Here is an 18,605-nt window from a genome sequence, read left to right on the forward strand (position 1 = left end):
GGTAATTTCACTTAAAATTGGGAATAATATAGTAATTGAAACCCAAATTAAATCCAACACTAATTATATATAGAAAATACTATTTGCTCACCAATTTCACAAATTATTTTCAATAAAATGCCCAAATCTAAAAATTAGAAATAGTATACTTAATTTCTTCATTTTCCAAAATAGCAGTAATAATAATATTTAAAATATTATTTATCTGATCCAATTCATATAAAATCCTTATTATTTCATAACTATCAACCTTATACTTTAAATATAGAAAATAATCCAATAATTATAAAATTGGATAATAATCATAACTTATCTCAAATCCAATAAATCAAAACTTGCCTTAATTATCTTTAATAAAATAATCTCTGAAATCAAGGCTATAAATAATTGTAGGATTTAAGACTTGATCATAATAAGACTTTTCAAAGATTCTGGTCCTTACATACTTACTCAAATATATGTTGGAATAAATTGCTTTATAATCCAGATCATCTATATTGAATCACGAAAAAAATATATATCATAGTGCGGAAGCGTACCTTTACATATAGAAATTAGAAATTAGAAATTAATGGAAGAGTTGTCTCAGTCTTTCTCAACCAAAAGTTTCTATATCCCTAATAGGACAGCTGAATAGCAACTCCTCTGATGGAAAAAGAGTTGTTGAGGCAGTTTTGGTATGTTGAGGACCGAAATCCTGAAGTCAATATTTATATTTGAGTATGGCACCCATTAAACCCTAAAACCGAATAAAAATAGTATCTAAAGCCCAAAAGATAATATCTAGTTTTATTCTCATTTAATTGATTAATTCCAAATCAAAAGTAATTATGACTTATTCAATTTAACATTTATAACAATAAATGAGATCACCGTTATATAAGTCATTTAATTTGAAATAGTACAACTTGTGATTATAATTAATATATTGCCCACAAACAAATTAGAAAATTAAATAATTTCCTAACAATATAGGCATTCAAACTTAACAATTTTAATATCAAAATACATAATAAATTAAAATAGTACATTACACTACAAGAAAAATTTTGGTGACCTATCGCCACGCTTTATTTTTTGCCACGCTTTTACAGACTGCCATGCTTTAAAAGCGTGGCAATAGTGAGAGATACGGTCACGCTTTCAAAACGTGATGATAGCAAGACGGCCATGCTTTAAAGCATGGCGATAGCGAGATATACGGTCACGCTTTTAAAGCATGACAATAGCCTTATCAAATTAAAAAAAAAATTTCTTTTTCTGACTTTACCTTCATCACTGGAGTGAACTACCAACCCGTCCCCTGTCCATTTCGCAAAATGATAAAGCAACCCCTGACGAATAAAGCAATCCACTTCAGTCCCTGTCCCATACTTCTGTGACACAAGGCGGTCCCTGTGGGTGAATCTCCAGTAACTACGAACGAAAAACGTTGAGCTGTCACGGTGAGTGTGTGTTAGCTTGATGATGTGGATGAATGCTGTAGACGTGGACACCTCAAAGGGTCAGGGGGTTAATTGTCCCCATCCACCTCAAATGGTCATGGGGTTAATTGTTCCCATCCACGTCAACCAAAACGACCTCCCTCTTCCATCTTCGCTCAACTGCTATGCCGGAATGGAGGAACCGCCACCACCGCCCACCTTTGCCATCCCCAACAACCACACCTGGAGCTACTGGTGGTGGAGTAAGCAAGACTTCTTTTCGGAACCCTCATTCTAGAGCTTCACCACCTACCGGGCCGACTTTGCCTCCGCGTGCCCCCATCTAAGGGATCGCCTCCTCAGCCGCTCCTCTGACAACAATGAGCTCAACGGCCTCTCTCACGCTAGCCAGAATCCCATGCGCCACTGCCTCACCGCCTGGGACCTCACCTGGCTCACTTTCGGCTCCGAAATCTTCGCAATTATTGGCCAGGAGCCCCGCACCGACGCCAGTCCCACCATCATTCTTGCTTACGTCATCTCTGGCTTCTCTGCCCTCCTCTCCACCCTCTGCTACAACGAGTTTGCAGTCGATGTCCCCGTTGCCGGCGGCTCTTTCTCCTTCCTTCGTATCGATCTTGGTGACTTCATTGCCTTCCTTGCCGCCGGAAACATCCTCCTCGAGGCTATTGTAGGCGCTGCCGGCCTCGGCCGTTCGTGGTCCTCTTATTTTGCCAGTATGATCAAGAACAATCTGGATTTCTTCCGGATCTGGGTGAATTCCTTCCAAAAAGGGTACAACATGCTGGATCCAATTGCTGTTGTCATTTTTTTATCGCCAATGGTGTTGCAATGAGCAGCACTAGGAATACCTCAATCTTGAATTGGCTCAATGATAAACCACTATTTTATGGTTTATCTTGTGCTAAATTGAGTGGATTTTATCAGTTCTTCGGACACTGATTCATACAAACTGCATGGTTTTACAAATACGTCCTAGTTTTGTTCCATGATTGAAAACTTGCTTCTGAAGCCTTTAAATTGTCAATTTTTAATTCCCCTCTATACCATTTGATGTCGTGATTTGTGTGTTAAGTTTTTTCAGGCTGTATAGGGCATGAATGACTTAGAGGATGGAAAGGAAGCATGCAAAACTAGAAGGAACACAAGAAACTAAGGAGCTGAGTAGCGAGGATCGACGCGCACGCATGCCTGACGCGTGTGCGTGAATTGGCGCATCATAAGCGACGCGTATGCGTGACAAGCGCAGAAGGCCAGCGACGCGTACGTGTGACTGACACGTACGCATGATTTGCGTCACGTGCTGCACTGATCAGAACTCGCAGGGGGTGATTTTGGGCTAATTTTGGACCCAGTTTTCGGCCCAAAAACACATACTAGAGGTAGGGGGCAAGCTGAGACTCAAGGGAGATTCACTTTCAGTTAGTTTTAATTTTTAGTTTTGAATTTTAGAGAAAAAACACTTCTTCTCCTAGGGTTCTTAGTATTCTTAGTTTTGTGCTTTGGAGTGGATATTGAAAGAGTTGCTACTACCTTCGATTGAAGTCTTCATCATTATAGTTTGCCTTTCTATTATTCTACTCTTTTTGTTTTCCATTTAATTGCTTGTGGTCATATATGGATATTGTTAATTTTGAATTTATTAATGCAATGAACTATTTTTATTTTTAATTCCATTTCTTGTTTGATTTCCTTCAATTAATTATCAGCTTTAAATTTATTTTTATTAATTTATTTTAATTACCATGTCTCCTATTTATTCTTATTCCATGTTGTGGGAAAATGGCATTCATGTTATGATTTAAAGCTCTCAACTTGGCTTGGGAGTTGATTAATTGGAACCCCTTGAGTTGGAATACTCAAGTATTAATTTGTAATTGGAGATTGCTGGCTAACTCACTTTTTACTAACTCTAATCCTTCCCTAGGAAGGGATTAGGACTTGTGAACTAGAGTTAGTGTTACCCATATAACCTTCCTTCGCAACTGTAAGAGGATAACTGAGTGGAAGTAACAACCTTTTACTATTGTACTTAGGAAAGTCAACAAGGATAGAAACTCCAATTAATCTTCTCTTAGCCAAGGCCTTTTTAATTCAAATACATAACACCTCTTGCTATCATTCATTGCTTCGATTTTCAGTTATTTATTTCTTCGTTCTCAAACTTCAAAAGTTTCTCAGAAAATTCTTGATCAATAATTTCCACTGTTGTGTCAACTCTTTGGGAAACGACCTGGGAATTCTACTCCCAGTTATTTATTCTTAATTGTGACATCTTTTAAATTGATAGTGGGAATTTTGTCGGTTAGGACTGTACTCACAACGCTGCTTTTGTTAAAATTTCTTAACCGGCATTTTTCCACCCATCACTCAGCTCCATTGCCACTATGCTTGTTATTGTGTTCATCATCGTAGTTGGATTTGTTCACGGTAAAGCCTGAAACCTGACGCCATTCTTCCCTATGGGGATGAAGGGAGTGTTCAATGCTGTTGCGGTTGTGTATTGGTCTTATATAGGCTTTGACATGGTGGCAACTATGGCTGAGGATGGCGGATGTTGGTTGGGGATAGCGGAGGTGGGCGGTGGTGGTAGTTCCTTCATTCTAGCATAACAATTGAACAAAGACGGAAGAGGAAAGTCATTTTGGTTAACGTGAATTGGACAATTAACCCCCTGACTATTTGAGGTGTCTACGTCTGCAGCATTCATCTACATCAGCAAGCTAACACACATTCACTGTGACAACTCAGCGTTTTGTGTTCGTAGTTACCAGAGATTCACCCACAAGGACCGCCTTGTGTCACGGAAGTACAGAACAGGGACCGAAGTGGATTGCTTTATTCGTCAGGGGTTGCTTTGTCATTCTGCAAAATAGACAGGGGACAGGTTGGTAGTTCACTCTTATCACTGCACAATATAAATTTTTAGTCCTTTTTTATTACCAAACTTATAAATATATTATGCAATTTTTTTATAAGACAAATCAAACAGTAATTAGTGACATATATAATTTTTTCTATAATTGTTTTATACATTAATACTCAAATACAAAATAAATCTCAAGTTAAAAAATCTGATTTCTCAACATTCTTCTCAATCAGAGCATAAAAGCATAGAAATAATATATAAAATTGCAAGTCACATTATATATAATGAATTCTATGCTTGTCCTCTACCAACTAACAACAAAAATAAAATTCTTTAAATAGTACAAAATGTTGTCACTCGATTCACGAGTAATTTCCATAACTCTCATGTATTGTTTTCTTCGACGTCTCCATTTTTGCCACCTTTGGTAGCCGTAGCAGCCATCAGCTCATCAAAGTTTGCAGTCCTCCCAACTCCCAAGTATTTCAATCTAAAACACCATTTATCACATGTAGCAGTCAAAAATCAATGCAACAAATCAACGTACAATTATCCTATGCTAACACAAACAAATTTAGGCCAATAACAATTTCATAACTTGGACATGCCAAGATATTCACTTCTTCCTGCTCGATATATCCAGTTTGTCTCAGGTCATACAATCTAAAAGCAGCTGCAAGCAAACAACAAAAGGGATCAACTTTCCATAAATAAAAATGGAATTAGAATCGGTGCTATGAAGAGTACGTCTTAAAATGCTAACTGAAGTCTTACAATTAATTTTTTTTTTCTAAAGAAGCATATGGATGAAAGATACTAAGAACATGCATAAATTTCTCAAATTCTATAACACCATTTCTTTTTTCATCAAAGAGATCAAACACCTAGGAAAGGTCATAAATCAAAAGGCCCAGATTAGACAAGTCAAATATAAAAACTCAAAAAAGAAAAAGAAAACACATCTTTCAAAGAGTTTTTCTCATATACAAAGTGGCGAAAGGATTTCAACTTATCGTTTTAGTTCAAGGGTTACAATGGTCAAAAAGTATCAGTTCGGAAGTGATATAGAAGTGAGTTGTGTGAACCATAAAACATTATCATATGGTGGAAAAATACATTCACCATTTTTATTTAATGAAATACTTGTGAAAAATCTGATTCCTTGAAAGATGTTTTTCGTGCAACTTAAATTTTCCTTCCTTTTAATACAACAAATAGGGATAAGACTAAGAACAAGAAACCATATTTAAGAAAAGGGGATTGGGAGAGATAAAGAGAAATGAAAACGACATTAGAGATGAATTACCCTATCAAAGAAAAGATTCTCGCCAACTAGGGTCTTCAATAGTGCCAATTGCAGCTCTTCCTTCAAATAACAAAAAGAGAAGTATTATTAGATGCAATCTAACCACAAATTCAACATTGTCGAAACAAAAAGTGTAATAGTCAACAAAGATATTTCAACAAAAACTAAGAAACTACCAGACAATGCACAATGTTGGCAGCAACAAGGCATGCCAGACAAAGTTGCTATTGTCAAATATTTTCATTGAAGCTTATCATACTGTACACACAATCAATACAACTTCATGTTTAAATATAGATACATGTTTTAAGTAAATTAGCAAATTATTTCTTGAAGTTATTCTATAAATAAAATTTAATCTTTAAATTTCAGTTATTGTACTTATTAGTATGCTAAATTCACAAGAAGTGTATTATTTTTCATATCAAAACACAAAAGTTTGCTTCGAACATCCCACTAAGCCCAAGGTACAGCGGGCTTAAAAAGAACTTATAAAGAACCTATAAGATTTTCTATCGTGATAAACCTCACTGGCAACAACTTGATACAAAGGTGTGAAAATTCAAACTAATTCTTGACATCAATGGATTAAAGTAACCTTCATTTTTGTGTTTTAATTTGTAAACATCATGCACAGTAGTCCTTAAATTTAATAAAGAGGGAAAAATTGCATTACAACAAAAACAACAACAACAACAACAACAACAAAGCCTTGTCCCACTAGGTGGGTCGGCTACATGAATCAAACGATGTCATTGTGCTCTGTCATGTATCATGTCTACAGAGAGACCGTTTATATGTAGATCTCGTTTGACCACCTCATGGATGGTTGATGAGCGGATAATTTATACGCTTGTTGGCATTGTTTTTAGTATGTTTTTAGTAGAATCTAGTTACTTTTAGGGATGTTTTCATTAGTTTTTATGTTAAATTCACATTTCTGGACTTTACTATGAGTTTGTGTGTTTTTCTGTGATTTCAGGTATTTTCTGGCTGAAATTGAGGGACTTGAGCAAACATCAGATTCAGAGGTTGAAGAAGGACTGCTGATGCTGTTGGATTCTGACCTCCCTGCACTCAAAATGGATTTTCTGGAGCTACAGAACTCAAAATGGCACCCTTTTAATTGCGTTGGAAAGTAGACATCCAGGGCTTTCCAGAAATATATAATAGTCCATACTTTGCCCAAGTTTAGACAATGCAAACTGGCGTTCAACGCCAGCTCTCTGCCCAATTCTGGCGTCCAGCGCCAGAAACAAGTTGCAAAGTGGAGTTCAACGCCCAAACTGGCACAAAAGCTGGCGTTCAACTGCAAGAATGACCTCTCCACGTGTAGACTTCAAGCTCAGCCCAAGCACACACCAAGTGGGCCCCGAAAGTGGATTTATGCATCAATTACTTACTTCTGTAAACCCTAGTAGCTAGTTTATTATAAATAGGACCTTTTACAATTGTATTAGACATCTTTGGATTATCTTTTGATCTATTGATCACGTTTGGAGGTTGGCCATTCGGCCATGCCTGGACCTTCATTACTTATGTATTTTCAACGGTAGAGTTTCTGCACTTCATAGATTAAGGTGTGGAGCTCTGCTGTTCCTCAAAGACTAATGCAAAGTACTACTGTTTTCTATTCAATTCATCTTATTTCACTTCTAAGATATTCATTCGCACTTCAACCTGAATGTGATGAACGTGACAATCATCATCATTCCCTATGAACGCATGCTTGACAACCACTTCCGTTCTACATTAGATTGAATGAGTATCTCTTAGATCTCTTAATCAGAATCTTCGTGGTATAAGCTAGATTGATGGCGGCATTCATGAGAGTCCGGAAAGTCTAAACCTTGTCCGTGGTATTTCGAGTAGGACTCTGGGATTGAATGACTGTGACGAACTCCAAACTCGCGAGTGCTGGGCGTAGTGACAGACGCAAAAGGATAGTAAATTCTATTCCAGTATGATCGAGAACCTCTAAGATGATTAGCCTTGCAGTGACAGCGCATCGGACCATTTTCACAGAGAGGAATAGGATGCAACCAAAGATAAGGGTGATGCCTCCAGACGATTAGCCGTGCTGTGACAGAGCATTTGGACCATTTTCCCGAGAGGATTGAAAGTAGCCATTAGCACCGGTGACATCCTTACACAAAGCCAGTCATAGAAAGGAGTAAGACTGATTGGATGAAGACAGCAGAAAAGCAGAGGTTCAGAGGAATGAATGCATCTCCATACGCTTATCTGAAATTCTCACCAATGATTTACATAAGTATTTCTATCCTTATTTTAGTATTAATTTCGAAAACTCCATAACTATTTTATATCCTCCTGACTGAGATTTACAAGGTGACCATAGCTTGTTTCATACCAACAATCTCCGTGGGATCGACCCTTATTCACGTAAGGTTTATTACTTGGACGACCCAGTGCACTTACTGGTTAGTTATGCGAAGTTGTGAAGATATGTTTAGACCATGGTTCTGTGCATCCGTTTTTGGTGCCATCGCCAGGGAATCAATTTCGAACAATAATTCACAACCTGAGTAACAATTTCGCATACCAATGGTCTTCTTAGGTCTTCCTCTGTCTGTCGCCCCTTGTCCATCTTCCATCTCATCCACCATCCTGACTAGGTATTCTATCGGTCTTCTTCTCACATGTCCAAACCACCTGAGATGCGATTCAACCATCTTTTCCACAATGGGTGCTACTCCGACTCTCTCCCTTATATCTTCGTTTCTTATTTTATCCAATCGCGTATGACCACTCATCCATCTCAACATCTTCATCTCGCCACACTTAGCTTGTGTTCGTTCTCTCCTTTGGCCGCCCAACACTCCGTACCATAAAGCATAGTCGGTCTTATAGCGGTGCGATAGAATTTACTTTTAAGTTTTAAAGGCACTTTTTTGTCGCGTATAAAACCAGATGCACTCCGCCATTTTGACCAACCTGCTTGGATCCTATGATTTACATCCTGTTCAATCTCTCCATTATCTTGTATGATGCACCCAAGATACTTAAAACTTTTAACTTTTCGTAGGATGTTTTCTCCAATCTTCACATCTATATTAGGGCTTTTCCTTCTCAGACTGAACTTACATTCCATATATTCCGTCTTGCTACGGCTTATGCACAGACCATACACTTCTAGAGCTTCTCTCCATAAGTCCAACTTCTTATTTAGGTCTTCCCTTGACTCTCTCATAAGGATGATATCATCGGCAAAAAGCAGGCACCCTAGCACAGGCTCTTAGATGTGCTCTGTGAGTACTTCCAAGACTAATATGAAAAGGTATGGACTTAAGAATGATCACTGGTATAATCCCATACCAATAGGAAATTTTTCTATCACACCACTTTGAGTCTTCACACTAGTTGTATCGAAGTGTTTGACGTGCCAGAAGGTGAAGATAAAGCATTAGAAACTGTCAAAAATGTTACAGCCACTTGAAATTTCTCAGTGGAAGTGGGAAGGAATTGCAATGGACTTTATGATCGGTTTATCGAGGACTAGATCAAGATTTGATGTGGTTTGGGTGATCGTGGATCACTTAACCAAATCCACTCATTTTCTACCTATCTGAGTGAACTATTCAATGGAGGAGTTGGCGAGGTTGTACATCAAGGAGATTGTAAGGTTGCACAGTATGATATCAAGCATAGTATCAGACCGTGATCCCCGATTCACATCAAGGTTTTAGGGAGCTTTCCAAAGAACTTTCGGTACGAGACTATGTCTCAGTACGGCATATCATCCATAAACAGATGGACAGTCAGAATGGACTATTCTGACGTTGGAAGATATGCTAAGGGCGTGTGTTTTGGATCAACCCAAAAGTTGGGACCGTTACATGCCATTGGTGGAGTTTTCTTACAACAATAGCTTTTATGCGAGCATTGGGTCCTGACTCGGTAGCAGAGACTACTGAGAAGATCAAGAAGATTCGAGCAAGGATTTTAACTGCGCAGAGCCGACAGAAAAGTTCTGCAGATCAGAAAAGGAAACTGTTGAAATTTGAAGTGGAAGAACATGTATTTCTGAGGGTTACTCTGACAATTGGGATCAGAAGAGCAATTAAATCAAAGAAGTTGAATCCGAGGTTTATTGGACCGTTTGAGATTCTGAGGCAATTCGTGCCGGTGGCATATCAAGTAGCTTTGCCACCTCACTTGTCTAACTTGCATGATGTATTTCACGTGTCACAACTCCGTAAGTACACATCGGATGCGGCTCATGTGTTAGAGTCCGAGTCGGTCAAGTTGAGGGAGAACTTGACGTTCCATGTAACCTCGATGCGTATTGATGACACTAGTGTGAAGAAATTGCGAGGAAAGGAAGTTTCGTTGGTTCAAGTTGCTTGGAAGAGAGCAGGAGTTGAAGAACATACTTGGGAATTAGAGTCTGAGATGCGGAAGGATTACCCCGAGCTATTCTCAGGTAATCACTAAATTTTGAGGACAAAATTTCTTATTTGGTGGGGAAAATATAAGAACCGCGACTAATTAATCGTTTAATTAAATAATTAATATTGCCCAAAATAGGATCCGAAAATTAGAATGAGAATTAGAAAATTTAAATATGATTTTTGGACTCAGTAGATTTTTCTGAGTTGGAAAATGTAATTTTCTGCGAAAAACTGAGTAAAACCGCGAACCGACAGCTGAACCGGTTGAACCGATTTAAATTTGTCCGGTACTGTGTGAGAATAATTAAAAACAGTAGAAAACCTCAGGAAAATATTAAAAATTAAAACCGGGCATTAATTTTAACGGTTTGGCCCAAAGTTTGGCCAAACGGATTAAAAACGCTAACAGATTGGACTGGGCCCAAGTTGGGCTCAAGCCCAACATATAAATATACTTAAATGAGCTACATTCAGCTCATTCACCACTAAACTCACACACACACACCAGCTGAAGGGAAGAGGGGGAGAAGAGAGAAGAAGTACTATTCACATCTTACTTCAATCCGCCATATCTCGAGCTACAGTGCTCCGATTCGCGTACCGTTGGCAGCTACGCGAAGCTTTTGCCGAGCCTGTTAATTATATTCCACTTGTGTAGGTAAGATTTCTAATTTTTGCTCCCTTCCTGCTGCCCAAAAAATTTCGAATTTGGTGGGTGTTGGTTTTGAGTGAAATTTATGTTTTGGTTGTTTAGGTGCTAATCATTAGTGAGAAAATGTTGGGTTCTATCCCAAATTTTAGTAAATAAGGTAAAGTTTCTCAAGAACCCTTTTAAATTGATTAATTGTGAGTGTTAGGTTTTGATTTATTTGAAATGTATGATGTTAGTTTGAATATTGGAGCTTGTTGGAATTACTCTGGACAATTGGGAGCATTTGGAGTTGAATTGGTGACTTGATTGTGGTTGGAAGCTTGAATTGCACTCAATTTGGGTTTTAGTGCATATTGAGAAGCGGTGAAGGTATGGTTTCAATTTTCTCTATGTAATATATAATGTTTTTGGACACTTAGGCTAGTGACCCATAGGATAGGATTGAATAAAATTGATTGTTGAAATTGTTGTATGATGATATATGATGATTTGATGATTTTGGTTGTTTTGATGAATTGTAATGTTGATGTTGATAATATGGTATTGAAGATTGAGATTTAGATTGATTATGATGATTGTTGGTAATGGTGGAATGATAATTGATTAATGTGTTAGTTGAGAAATGAATATAGTGTTATGTAATTGATAATTGGGATTGATTATTGCATATGGTGAAGTGATGAATTGAGGTATGAAAAGTGTGAGATCTGATGTGTTTTGGAGTTTGATGAGATTGTGGTTTGGTTTTGGTTGGGAAATTGGAAGGTTGAGAACTTGTGAATTTTTGGTAAAAATGAGTTTTGGGCTAACTTTGACGAATCATAACTTAAGCCTCAAAGCTTAAAATTGAATGAAACTTGTTTTAACTTAAAGACGGCTTTGAGAAATTTAAATTGCTATAAAGTTTATAGAAAATGGATTTTTGTAGAGGGAGTTATAATCATTCAAAGTTTGGTGTCAAAATCTTAATTTTGTGAATGCTGCAGAATTTGTGATTTCTGGTTTGTGTGCGCACGCACACCCTTGTGCGCACGCACACCCTGTGGATTTTTGAACCTGTGCGCACGCACACACGGGGATAGGGCTACTGCTGGGAGTGCTAGCACGCTCTGTGCGCACACACAACCAACGAAGCTTTTCAAGCTGTGCGCACGCACAGCCTTGTGCGACGCACACGTTGGAAGGTGTATTCTGTTGAGGGAATTCGCATGCATTGTGCGAGCGAACAGAATTGGAAAATTTTACTCTTGTGCATACGCACACCTCTATGCGTACCCACACATCTTAAAAATCCTCCTGGGCGTGCCACGCACACCCCTCTGCATACGCACACTGCCCTGTTTTTCAATAAAAATCTTGTTTTTAACTGTTTCACCTTTCCAGCGAGCTTGTAAACTTCTGTGACACCTATCTAAGACTTTTTGGCTTGTTTTTGGATGTTAAAACATAGAGAAGGTCTTGGGTGGAATTATTTTGGTATTTCCGGTAAAGGTTAGAGAACGAAAGCTTAGGTTTCTGGTGTACTGAGGGCGGTTCTGGTTGAGTGAGAAGGTGGCATAAGGTATTGGTGATTATTGACAATGAAATGTGAAGGTGGTGAACTAATGAGTTCTGAATGAATTGAGAAAGTGGTGAACTAATAAGCTCAGAATGAAATGATTTTTGAAAACCACTGAATTACTGTTTATTCTGAGAATTATGAGACGCTATGCGCCTGGCAGGGACGGTGGTTAATTCTGCCTGTCGAGGTCGCGGCGGCAGCGTAAGGACGGTGGTTAATCCCACTTACATTGAGATGTGAGGTCTGTGGCAAGAGTATCCCGCTCGCATCCTTCGGATCACTAGAGTGTGCAGGCACAAAATCCTGGACGATGTTCCGAGCACCATATCTCGGGGTTCCCATTATGATTCCGAAGAGCGACATCTCCATGGAGATGTGTCGAGTTGGTAGTTGAACCGACAATGTGATATCACAGCCAGTAGGACAGGCATTCATCATATGCATCTTCTAACTGTTTGTTTGCTTTGTCGACTTGAAATTGCTTGCCTAATTGTATAACATGCCTAATTGCCTATTTGAATTACTTGACATATATGCCTATACTTGTGTTTTACTTGCATTGTATTAATTGTGTATTCTACTGGGATTGAAGGCGGTGGCGATGGGATCGCATGGAGGATAGGTTGATGAAGGCAGTGGGACAGCGGAGAACTGTTAGATTAGAAAATCCTTTAAGTTAGATTACCCCTTTATGATGTTATGGTTTTAAGTTATGCTTTATTGTTTTAGTTATGCTTTAAGATGAATCTTGTGATGGATATGAAGTTCTAGGATTACCTCTGGCGTCCCAGAGTCTTATATCTTACATCACTGGGTACTGTTACCATACTGAAAACCTCTGATTCTCATACCATATTCTGTTGTTATTTTTCAGATGCAGGTTGCAACCCACCTAGGTGAGTTGCTTTGGTGGTGACAGCGCGGAGGCTCTCTATCTTGGTTTGGAGTCTTTTTGATTATTTGGTATTAATCTCTCACTTTTGTATTTACTTTTTCCTAGAGGCTTATTTTTTGAGAGAAACTTGTATAAGCTGTTTTAATTTTTAGAATTCTGTATTGTCTGTATATAGCTAGCCGGCTTAAACTCCGCGAGCTGTGGCTAGATCTTTATACTATTATACTCTTATATTTTGTTATATTATATCTATTTCTTGTGCGTTAGTTTTGTAGCTTCGTGTGTACATTTTGCGCTTTTCAAATCCTGTTCTTTTAGCTGTCTCCTTCATCGATCTTCTAGAATATCTTACTTCTTCTATATAATACGTATAAGCTTTAGAAATGTTGTAACCTTTGATTAACCTTTGCTTTACGATGCGAGGTAAGGCTTAGGATAATTAGGGTATTACATTTAGTGGTATCAGAGCGGTTCGTCCTCTTGAGCCTGAGGGATGGACCGATTGTGCTTCAATGCATACTCTGTGTCTTTTTATTTGATGCTATTAGGTTATCTATTTGATGTTGCATAGCATGCTTGTTTGTGAGTGCCTATTTGGGATAATTGAAGCACTAGGCTTTTGATATTGAGACTGATCACCTTGATATCAATTGTTTGGTGTAGACTGATCACCTACGATACCTCTCCATCATCCTTCTTAATAGGTATATCACTTCAGTGGTTGATCTGCCTGGCATAAATTCAAATTGGTTCTTTGTTACTTGTGTCTCTTTTCTCAACCTCCATTCTATCACCCTTTCCCATAACTTCATGGTATGACTCATGAGCTTGATCCCTCTATAGTTTTCGCAACTTTCTATATCCCCCTTATTTTTGTTGATAGGTACCAAGGTGCTCTTTCTCCACTCATCAGGCATCTTATTTGACCTTAAAATCTCATTAAAAAGCTTGGTTAACCAGTTGATACCTTTTTCTCCAAGGCAATTCCAAACCTCAATTGGAATATTATTAGGTCCTACTGCCCTGCCATTTTTCATCTACTTTAGAGCCTCTTTTACCTCGAAGTCTGGAAAAATTGCTTTGAAGTCCTTAAAGGATTTTGCTAAAAAGAACAAATTAGAATAGTGCACTAGTTTAAGAATAAAATATCGAGCACACAAGTAGTTAAAAATAAATTTCTAAAAATAGAAAATTCTCATGAACAAACTTGAAAAATAGATCCAGACAATGCAAAAATTACTGCAAGTACTTTGTGAATAAGTCCATCATCAATAATTGAGCTACTCAGCTTCTTGAACAACTCACGCAGCGCCTCAATTTCATTAACTGTAATTGAACAACCAAAAAAATAGCAAATCAATCATTTCCGGAAAGGCAAAAAATGTACATTTCCATAACAAACCAATGCGAAAGGAATAAAACCGAATCGAATCAAAGAAATGAACATAGAGAATCCTTGCTCAACTATTACCAGTATTGTCTATTGTGTGTAAACCTGTAATACATAACTGGATAAGAATTCATAGTAAAGCATCTAGCCCAAGTCTCAATTAGTTGTCTACTTTAGTTTTTCACAAAATGAAACTGATATAAATGAAAAAGGATTAAGAACCCCCACCCCCCAGAAACAAGGATCGTTAATGCAAAACTTAAATCAAATAGCAAGGACAATTAGCATCTCAACACATTCACAATTTAGTCTTAAAAAAAATTTTGACAATAAAAAAGTAAGTTAATAAACTAGAGATAACCATCAAATTGATTCCTAACGCTATGATTAATTAGTCATCACTTTATAAATTGATAAGATACTCCCTGCAACTCAAATTAGTATTGAAAAACATGGTGTTAAATAAATAAAATGACAAAAATTAAATAAGTATCAACTCAATTTTCTTCTCATCAAACTTAGTACTCTGAATCAAGCAACTCAATTTTGAGATTGCAATTAGATCATGCAAGTAAAAGAACTCGTTAGGCATCAATGGCAAAGTAGCACACTTATAACATAATTTATAGAAAATGGCTCACTAGCAGCAAAGTAGCACTACCGCACCAGCAGAATGTGTACTACTACGCATCAATCGCAACATGTATGCTCGGATAGCAATAAGCTGGCAATGATTCCTGGTGCAACTATCTTTCTCATTCAGCTTTGAGACAAAACTTGGAGCAAAATCCAAAAAGACTTCACTATGTTCAGGAATACATGAGAATAATTAATAGAATTTTTCAATTAGTAGCTACATATGGGACCTTAGGAATCAATGAAAACCAAATAGAAGTACTGGAAATATATATTAACAAGCCAATTATTCAATGAACATTCTCTTCCAACACAAATAATATTAATAGAGAAATGATGTTTAATACGAAAACCATTCTGCACTATCATTTTGCGCTAATTTTTGTCATGGTGTAGCCTTTATCTTTATTTTTTAATGCATGCTTATTTAATTGAAATGAATCATTATATCGCTATGTCAGGTTTCTGAACTAATGACACTTATAACAGTATGATCCTCAATACCATTTTTCCATTTGTATCAAAACAAATATCAAACCAAATAAAACCCAAAAATTGCAGACTAAACACAACTAGAATAAGGAAGAACTAACAAAACAAAACATCTACCTTTTCACATTTGGATAAGAACGAAACATTAAACCAAGAAAAAATGAACCAAAAAAATCAAAACAAAAAATCAAATAATTTAAAAACAAATAATCAGATCAAGAAAAAATTTGACCAAATAATTTACCACGATGCTGCGAACGCTGAACATGGCTGACAGTTGGTGCTGACGGGTGGCAAGGAGGAGGGTTGACAGAGGGAAATGGAGGTGCAACGAGTAAGGGAGAGGGAGACGGCGACGCGACGACTTCAGAGAGGGAAACGGCAACGTGACGGATGTTGAGCCATGGAGGGACACGGAAGGAGTGCCGACACAGGGAGCACCGGCGGAGGGAGCACCGACAGAAGGGTTGTGAGAGAGGTTGAGCAACGAGTGTTATTGGGAGCGAAAGTGAGAGCGCCAGCGAAGAACGACCACTGCTCCTGCGTGAGAAGGACGGAGGAGGAGGAGAAGAGCGCTATAGTGGGGACTCGCGAAGGCGCCATAAGAGCGACGATGAACCCACCACCGCTGTTGCCGTTCTGCATGTTTGTGTGAGAAGGATGAAGGAGGAGTGTTTGAATGAAGAAAACGAGGGAGAGAGGGAAGCACTGCTACTGCGTGAATTAGGGTTAAGGGAATGGAGAATAAGGGTTTTGTTACTGCCTCACAAATTAAAATATTTTTTGGAACCTTTTGGCCATGCTTTTAAGGCGTGCCAAAAAAATTACAAGAAATGGCCACGCTTATAAAATGCCACTATAACAAAATCCTATCGCCATGCTTTAAAAGCGTGGCTAAATCTCGAATCAATTGCCACCCTCATAAAAGCGTGGCCATAGACTCCTTTCGCCATGCTTTTTAAGCGTAACAAAAAAAAACATGGCCAAATCTGTAATCAATCGCCACCCTCATAAAAGTGTGGCCATTGACCATTTTTGGCCACACTTTAAGAAAAAAGCGTGACCATAGGCCTTTTTCTTGTAGTGTTAGTACAACAATTACAACAAGTAGTTTAGAACATACATTCAAATCCTTCATGATAATGCATCTAGTTCAACATAAAACACACACAAGGAAAGCTTCATAGTTCATATAACACAACCGGAAAAAAAAAAACAAAAATACAATAATTAAATGTTCTAATAAACTAAATCTAAAACTGAAATCCTCCAATATCTTCATCTTCCATGACACCAGTATCATTATCTTCACCATCTTCATTAGAAACATAATTTCTTTTAGGTTCAAGTTCAGGTTCAACATGTCCAACAAGATCATTATCATTCACATGTTCATGTTCTTCTTCAATTACTAAGAACTAAAAACTATGTCCCTAAACTAACATTCTCATACATTTTGTCCCTAAATCAATAATACCAAATAATTAATTTAGTAAGGTTATCCTTATCCATTCCTAAATAATGATAAGAAATTATCAAAAATAAATAACAAAGGTCATATATTCAGAATTTAAATATTCAAAACTCAGTAACTAATAACTAAAAAATACAGTAATTCAGTAACAACTAACAACTATAATTTTTTTTAAACATACTTGAATGGAGCAGACTCAGTGGAAAAACCAAGCATTGTTGTGCTATTTGGCGACGGTTCACACGTGAAAAAACGGTGGCACCGTGGCAGCGCGGCGACAAGCAAAAGGCACGAGAAACGTTGGCAACATGATGAACGACGGCAGTGTGGCGAACGATAGAGGCTCCACGAAGCAGAACAGAGCGAGTCTACGAGAGAACAGAGGTGAAGAACGGACGAGCTGTTTGGGAATGCCCGGACGAAGGCGAGCAGCGTCAATGAACGGACGAAGTACGGAATTGAGAGAGTGAAAGTGAAAGAACAGTGGAGAGGGAGAGAAGAGTGAGTGACGAGCTGGATTAGGGTTTACATACCCTTTCCCTTGTTATTTTTTTCCCCAAAATAACGCCCTTTTTGGCGAAAATGGGAACCCAACACAAATTCGCTGATTCGCGCTCAAACTCGCAATTTTGACCGAGTTTATGTGAATCTATATGAGTTTACCTAGAAATGAATTTATGTCCAAATTAACTCGATTCCACTAACTGAATTCGTAAACTTGTACGAGTTAACTCCCGAGTTTGACAACGATGGACTCCAGTGTCGACAGCATAATAACCACTTACATGCAACTTCAAATTCCTCAGCAATTCTGCTTTATGAACATGCATTGCGACTTGTTGAGTTCTTGTTGCGACATATCTTGCGGACCCATAAAGGTCAATCGATGTGGGTGTTTTGAAAGATTCAAACTTGCAGAAGAACAAGTTAGGAGTAATATGTTTCTTTCCATAGAAATTTAAAACGCCTAAGAAAGAAATTTACCTTTAAATTAAATTATCGTTTGAATACTTTTATTACATTATGCTGAATGTTATGGTGTAGAAGGTTGGAAATGATCTAACTCATGTAAAAAGGTGTGTTATTAGCACTAAGTTGTGAAAGTGTGTGAGAGCAAGGAAATTGGACATCCATCCACGGACATTTTGCACTGTTTTTATATTGATTCTACGACTGCATCTTTCTGCAGTCTTTAGACTACTATCGGCAGGATATTAAGTTTGCTAATCATCAAATTTTCTATAATTAGGATTAATTAATATCATTTGCACTCCTAGTTTGAAGGAAAGTATTACTTGACGTGCAAGCTGAGGTATTAGTTAAGCTAATAAATGTGTAAATCAGCATTTTAAGCTGAGTTAGTTAAGCTAATTCATCACATTATATATATATATATATATATATATATATATATATATAAAAGTTTGGATTAATTTTTGAAAAAATACTTATCTTTTTTTTCATCTTTTTAAT

General features: G+C 37.6%; 1 long non-coding RNA gene and 1 pseudogene across 2 annotated transcripts; one reads left to right on the forward strand and one right to left on the reverse strand.

The window, feature by feature from the left end:
- The first annotated feature begins 1,842 nt into the window (after positions 1–1,842).
- On the forward strand, positions 1,843–2,280 carry LOC148565833 (cationic amino acid transporter 8, vacuolar pseudogene; annotated as a pseudogene).
- Positions 2,281–4,510: 2,230 nt separating this feature from the next.
- Positions 4,511–18,498, reverse strand: LOC110272099 (uncharacterized). Of its 2 annotated transcripts, XR_015883630.1 has the most exons (5): positions 15,903–18,498; positions 15,172–15,333; positions 14,390–14,466; positions 5,621–5,680; positions 4,511–4,987 (listed from the first exon to the last, which is right to left on the reverse strand). It is a non-coding gene; the product is annotated as an uncharacterized LOC110272099 (long non-coding RNA). The 2 variants fall into 2 exon arrangements; XR_015883629.1 differs by lacking the exon at positions 15,903–18,498 and having other exon boundaries at positions 15,172–15,877.
- Between the last annotated feature and the right edge of the window lie 107 nt (positions 18,499–18,605).

Source organism: Arachis ipaensis, chromosome B5 (genome assembly GCF_059453495.1).
Source record: "Arachis ipaensis isolate K30076 ecotype BB chromosome B5, ASM5945349v1, whole genome shotgun sequence".
Lineage (NCBI taxonomy): Eukaryota > Viridiplantae > Streptophyta > Magnoliopsida > Fabales > Fabaceae > Arachis > Arachis ipaensis.